Source organism: Mesocricetus auratus, unplaced genomic scaffold (genome assembly GCF_017639785.1).
Source record: "Mesocricetus auratus isolate SY011 unplaced genomic scaffold, BCM_Maur_2.0 Super-Scaffold_100020, whole genome shotgun sequence".
Taxonomy (NCBI): domain Eukaryota; kingdom Metazoa; phylum Chordata; class Mammalia; order Rodentia; family Cricetidae; genus Mesocricetus; species Mesocricetus auratus.
The window spans coordinates 22,166,279-22,172,365 of record NW_024429201.1 but is presented as its reverse complement, the minus strand read 5'-3'; positions in this window follow the sequence as shown (position 1 = coordinate 22,172,365).

Sequence of the window (6,087 nt, the reverse complement as noted above, 5' to 3'; positions counted from 1 at the left end):
CTCTCTGAATTCCCTCTGCCCTCCTGGCTGCAGACCTTTATCATCTCTTACTGAAAACTGCAATAACCTATCCGAACTGGTCTTCCCACTCTTGGGCGCTTACATCTTCCAGTGCTTCTGGCATTTCTGCTGCAGCAATATTCCTCTTATGCCACAGACCCGCTCCTAAATCATCAGCCTTTTACCTAGGAAGAACCTGGCATTGCCAGTATGGCGCCATCTCTTCACAGCCCTAGCCCAAAGTAACCGGTTCTTCGCTTGTACTGAGTCTTTTGACATCCCTGTTTATGATGTTAGTTTAACCTGGATATACCTACCCACTTTAAATTTTGAAATCCTAATTATACCTCAAGGATCATTCATATGCCACCCCCTTGTCCTGATTCTCTCAAACGTGTGTCATCTCTCTCCTTTGAACGCCCATGACATTTCCGTAATAGTCTGTGACTTGTCTTACTATTTTATGTGGAAACTTCTTAAAGAGAGCAATTGGTATGTAACTTTTTCTTCTACACAGACACCCACCCATGCACACGTTTGTCTGTGTGCCTCGTGTGTAGAGCAGTGGCCATGGAGGCCAGAAGAGGCCGTGGGATCCTCTGGAACTGGACTTTCACAAGCTGCTGTGTAGGTGCTGCAAACTGAATATGGATCCTCTGGAAAAAGAACAAACAGTGTTCTTAACTGATGAGCCATCTCTCCAGCTCCTTTAACTCAAAATTTAAAACACAGTCTATACTACACACTCAGAAGTACTCATAATAAACTAAAAAAAAAATCTCATTAGGGTCTCTCTCTTTTTTGGGGGGGGGGTTTGAGACAGGGTTTCTCTGTGTAGCTTTAGAGGCTGTCTTGGAACTAGCTCTGTAGACCAGGCTGGCATCGACCTCACAGAGATCCACCTGCCTCTACCTCCGGACTGCTGGGATTAAAGGCATGCACCACCAACACCCGGCTTTCATAATTGTTATAAAATAGGGGTTGCTCCCGTTTCACACAAAGAAAATGCTAAGCATCTTGAAATGGTTGGAAAACTTAGACTTCATTCCACATCCACATCACTGCCCCAGTATAAAACCTGCGTTCATATCTTTACCAAACATTCTGAAAAGAAAGTATGTACAATGAATGGTGATTAGGTCTGTAAGTATATAATTTATACTTAACAGCAAGCACAATACACCGGGCGTTGGTGGCCCACGCCTTTAATCCCAACACTCGGGAGGCAGAGGCAGGCGGATCTCTGTGAGTTCGAGGCCAGCCTGATCTACTACAGAGGGAGTTCCAGGACAGCCTCCGAAACAATATAGAGAAACCCTGTCTCAAAAAACAAAACAAACAAACAAAAAAGCACGACACACATGGTACCTGCCATAGTAAAAAAAGAAATTGAAGCAAACTGGCCAAAGACGGCAATGCTAAGAATTTCTTAAAGGGGGCAGGGAGAGAAAGAGAGGAAAGGAAAAGGAGACAAGAAAGTAAAGAAAGAAAGGAAATGGCAAGGCATAGATAAGTTTGAGAACCTAGAAATCCTGTCACAGTCTTTGTATTTTTAAGTCTGCAGGTCTAAACACAAACGGTACAACTTGTTACTAATACAATTTTAAAGTCAAATGTGGTGGTATATGCCTGTAATCCTAGCACTGAGAAATTAGGAAAAGGGGGACCATGTGATTGAGGCCAGCCTGGGCTCCACAGGAAAGCCATATATTTGTTTAAAAATTTGGAAAGGATTACAAAGTTGTTACAGCAAAAGACAAAACAAGGTTTGGAAAATTTTGTTCCCAAATACTTTTTGAGACCACCAATGGACATATGAGCTCAAAACCAGAGAGGAGCTATGGGTATGGTTCAGCAGTAGAGGTTTGCCCAGCGTGTTTGAGCCCTGGGTTCCAGATCCAACACAGAAAAGAAGTAATGGAATTGTCTCATTTTACATTCTTTTTTTTTAAAAAGATTTATTTATTTATTTATTATGAATACAATATCCTGCCTCCATGTATGTCTGCACGCCAGGAGAGGGCACCAGGTCTCATTACAGATGGTTCTGAGCCACCATGTGGTTGCTGGGAATTGAACTCAGGACCTCTGGAAGAGCAAACAGTGCTCTTAACCTCTGAGCCATCTCTCCAGCCCTCATTTTACATTCTTAAAGCAACCCCAGCCAGTATCATTCTCAGGACATATTCCAGAGAACTACTAGTTTGTTTAACTGATAATTAGTACCTTACAGATTGATTTTTTGGTATGAGTTATGTGTAAAGACAGAAAACTATTGCAATAGCAACAATTATTATTTGTTTATAGCAACAAATATTCTATTTCTCTATTGTTTTTGAGACAGGGTCTCATGTAGCTCAGACAAGCCTCAAACTGTCTATGAAGCTGAGGATGACTTGAACTCTGCCTCTTGAGGGGTGGAGTTTATAGGCATGCAATGCCAAACTTCATTCTCTCCCTCCCCCCCGCCTCTGCTACTGTTGTAAGTGCCTTTGCTGTACATTCAAAACTCCCATAGTCAGCTGTCCAGTGAGAATGATGTTAGCAGAATTTGCACTTTACAAGTGGCGAAACCTTAGGAAGAGGAAATCTAAGCAACCTGCCTGGGTTCTCACAGCAGAAATAGCAAAACTGAAATGTGACTTCTGGAAGCTGGCTCCCAAGCACAAGCTCTGACCTCCTATATTCTTCTGTGTTACATAAGGTGTACTACTTTGTGCTAATACACGTTGTAGTGTACTGTTGATTGTTCAAGCTTCCGATGATCCGTAGAAACCAGTGGAGAGTTAGCTGTATTTATTTCCTCTCATAGGTCCCAGCTGCATTCAAGTTTCTGTTACTCTTTGTCTTGCACGATACTATTTAATTTAGTAGTAGTAGTAACTATAGTATATAGTAATGTAGATATATAGTAATATGAACTGGTCACATTTAATTTTGAGTAGATATTGTAATAGATTACCACTCCTGATGAAGATCAAGAAATATTTACCAAGGATTTATGAGATTAGATCATCAAACTGTAGAGTTTAAAAAGGAAACTTTCAAATTTTGAGTCCTCTCCTGGTACTGCTCTATATGAGGTATGTATAGGGTTCCCAGAAAATTATTTGGGCTATATTTTGAAAAATGGGTAGGAAGTGGATTGAAAATTATTCTAGGTAATAAAGGCAAAATTATGAGCATAAGAGTGGAATAGCATAAATATGGGAAAATCTGACTAGGCAGAAATCTTAAAGTATTCATGTAAAAGGTGGTTTGGGGTGTGTGGTTTAGTGGTAAAATGCTTGTTTATTACACGCAGGACCCAGAACCAGGGCTCAGTCCTCAGCACTGGAAGGTGGTCAGGGGTGCTATGAAAAACAAGAAATTTAAAAGGTAAGTGAGCCTAAGAGATAGCTCAACGAATAAAGACGGCTGTAACTAAGTGTAGCTAAATAAAGAAATAAATGCACGGCAAGGAAGTCACAGGGAGGCTAACATGCACTCTCCTGTCCTCTGAACATGTCATTTCATTTTTGTGTGGGCTAAAATTCTCATCTATTGTTCTTCAGTAGCAACACTAAACATCCTGCCTCTTGGCTTTTAAAATTCCCCAACTGAAATCAATCGATGGCACCTTTCTTTAAGGTAAGGGAAAAAAATAATTGGGGTGTGGTGGTACATGTGTGTCCCCGGCACTCTGGGGTGAAGAGGCACGAAGGTCAGAAGTTCAAGATTATCCATAGTGAGTTTGAAATTAGTGTGGCTACATGAGACCCTGACTCAGAAAAAGGGGCGGGGGGGGGGCAGGGACAAAATCCTCTACAGGAGAATGCTCACAAAGGCCTCTGCTGCCCTGCCCAGTTTCACTGGTCACTGTTCCCTCTGCTTCCTCCCTCCAATCTTTGTAGGATATTGGGGAGCAAATACTAACTATCTTGGTTTTTTTCTTTGAAGGTAAGTAAGTTCAACGTTTTGACATTGTGACACGAAGTTGTCATCTATAAAGAATTGTGCAATAAAAATCATAAAAAACAAAAAAAATTTGTAACATTAAGTTTTCAGTTTTATACCGTGTTGCAGTCATAGCTATTTTGGGGGTGCATGTAGCCTGCAAGATTAATTTTCCCATAGACGTTGCTTATACAACTTACAAATGGCATGTGTGAGCTTCTTTTATTCTGTTTTTTTGTTTGTTTTTTTCTTTTTTTCAGTTTTTCAAGTTAGGGTTTCTCTGTGTAGCTTTGGAGCCTATCCTAGCGCTTGCTCTACAGACCAAGCTGGCCTGGAACTCACAGAGATCCACCTACCTCTGCCTCCCGACTTGTCCTGTGTTGTTTTTGAAAGGGGAGTTTACTAATAACTCAGGCTGGTCTCAAACTAAAGATCCTCAGCAGTCTAAGGTAGGGTGGGGGGAAGGGGAAGTCTTAATGAATTTTAGTCAAGGTGAATAATTCACGAAGGAATTAATGAAATAAAAATCAAAGACAAAACAAGAGAAAATTGTTGTTTTTGTTTTGTTTTTTGTTTGTTTTTGGAGACAGGGTTTCTCTGTGGCTTTGGAGGCTGTCTTGGAACTAGCTCTTGTAGACCAGATTGGTCTGGAACTCACAGAGATTTACCTGCCTCTGCCTCCCGAGAGGGATTAAAGGCATGTGCCACCAACGCCCGGCAACAAGGGAAAATTAATTTTGACCCAAATATGAGTATCACTTCTCCCTTGGTGGCAACTTTATCCTGGTCCCATTGGATGAATAGAGTGAGGCTCTAGTGGGCTGTTGTGCAGAGCCAACTCCCTTTCTTTCACTAACGTTCATCCTTTCTAGCCCAGCCTCTCTCGAACTCCTCAGCCAGGTTCCCTGTCTCATAAAAGCTCTGGATAGAACAATCAGACAAGGAAGAAATAGCCACCCCCACCCCTCAGAGTTCAGAAAGTGCTTGTAAAGCGCTAGATACAGTCTTGCCAAGCAAAAGTGAAAGAACACAGATTCATAATTGTACAAGCGAACCTGTGTTGGGTTTTCCTGAGCAACTGCATGGAGAGAGAAGTTGAAGAGCAATCACTTAGGGGCAATACCTGGGTGGAAAATGTTTTAGTACAGAAATACTGTTACAGGTAGGTACAGTGCAAGGCCCTATTTATTTATATCAATTGCAAATTGTAAGGAATTCAGCTACACAGAAACAGAGAAATCCAAATAAAAATTGCATAAGCAAGGTGAGCATGGATTGCTTTTTGGGTAAAAGATTATATAATCTTAGCTGGGCAACTCTAGGTGCTCCTTCGAGGCCCATCTTCTGAAGTTACCCAGCCTGGATGGATACTGTGTGCAGGCAGAGCCAGAAGGGGCCTTGAGGGCAGCTCAGCTTTGGACAGTAAAGCTGACTGTGATGGGAAAAGAGAGAGACCAGCTCTGGGCACATCATCACGGGTCACAAACAGTACCTGTCACCATCAGTGGTCACCTCGAACTCCTAGGTAGCAACTAGAGCTCCGGCCTTCCTCAGTGTGTTTCGGTCTTCTTGCAAGCAGAATCAAAGCAAGCAGGGCACTGGGGAGCCCTCCATGAGGCAGCTCCCTTTTCAGTTTATATCTCAGTGATCGGAACTACACTTAACAGCAAGGAAGTTGTGGGGAGGGGATGGATAATACTTATCTTTGACTGTGATGTGTCCAGATCAAAGCCCAAGGACAGTCCATTTCTGCATCTCCCATAGCACCCTCATAGTAGGCAAATACACAGTAAACACCCAATAGAGACACTGATCCCCAAAGTCAGAAACGTGACACAATTTTACAGTCAGGATTTGAAACACGTAAAAAAAAGGGGAGGGGAAGAGTCATAAATCTAATATCAAAGTATTAATCTGAAATCTCCCTAACACCTAGAATTGACTTTAGGCTAAATATACTAAAAATGTATAATGTTACACATGGCCCAACCTAAGGACGTCATCCAAGAAACCCATAAAAAGGAGCTCACAGTTAAGAATTGAGCTGGGCAGTGGTGGCACATGCCTTCAATCCCAGCACTCAGGAGGATCTCTGTGAGTTGTCTCAAAAATCAAACAAAAAGCATGGAATAAAAGGCATCACTGCCCCTA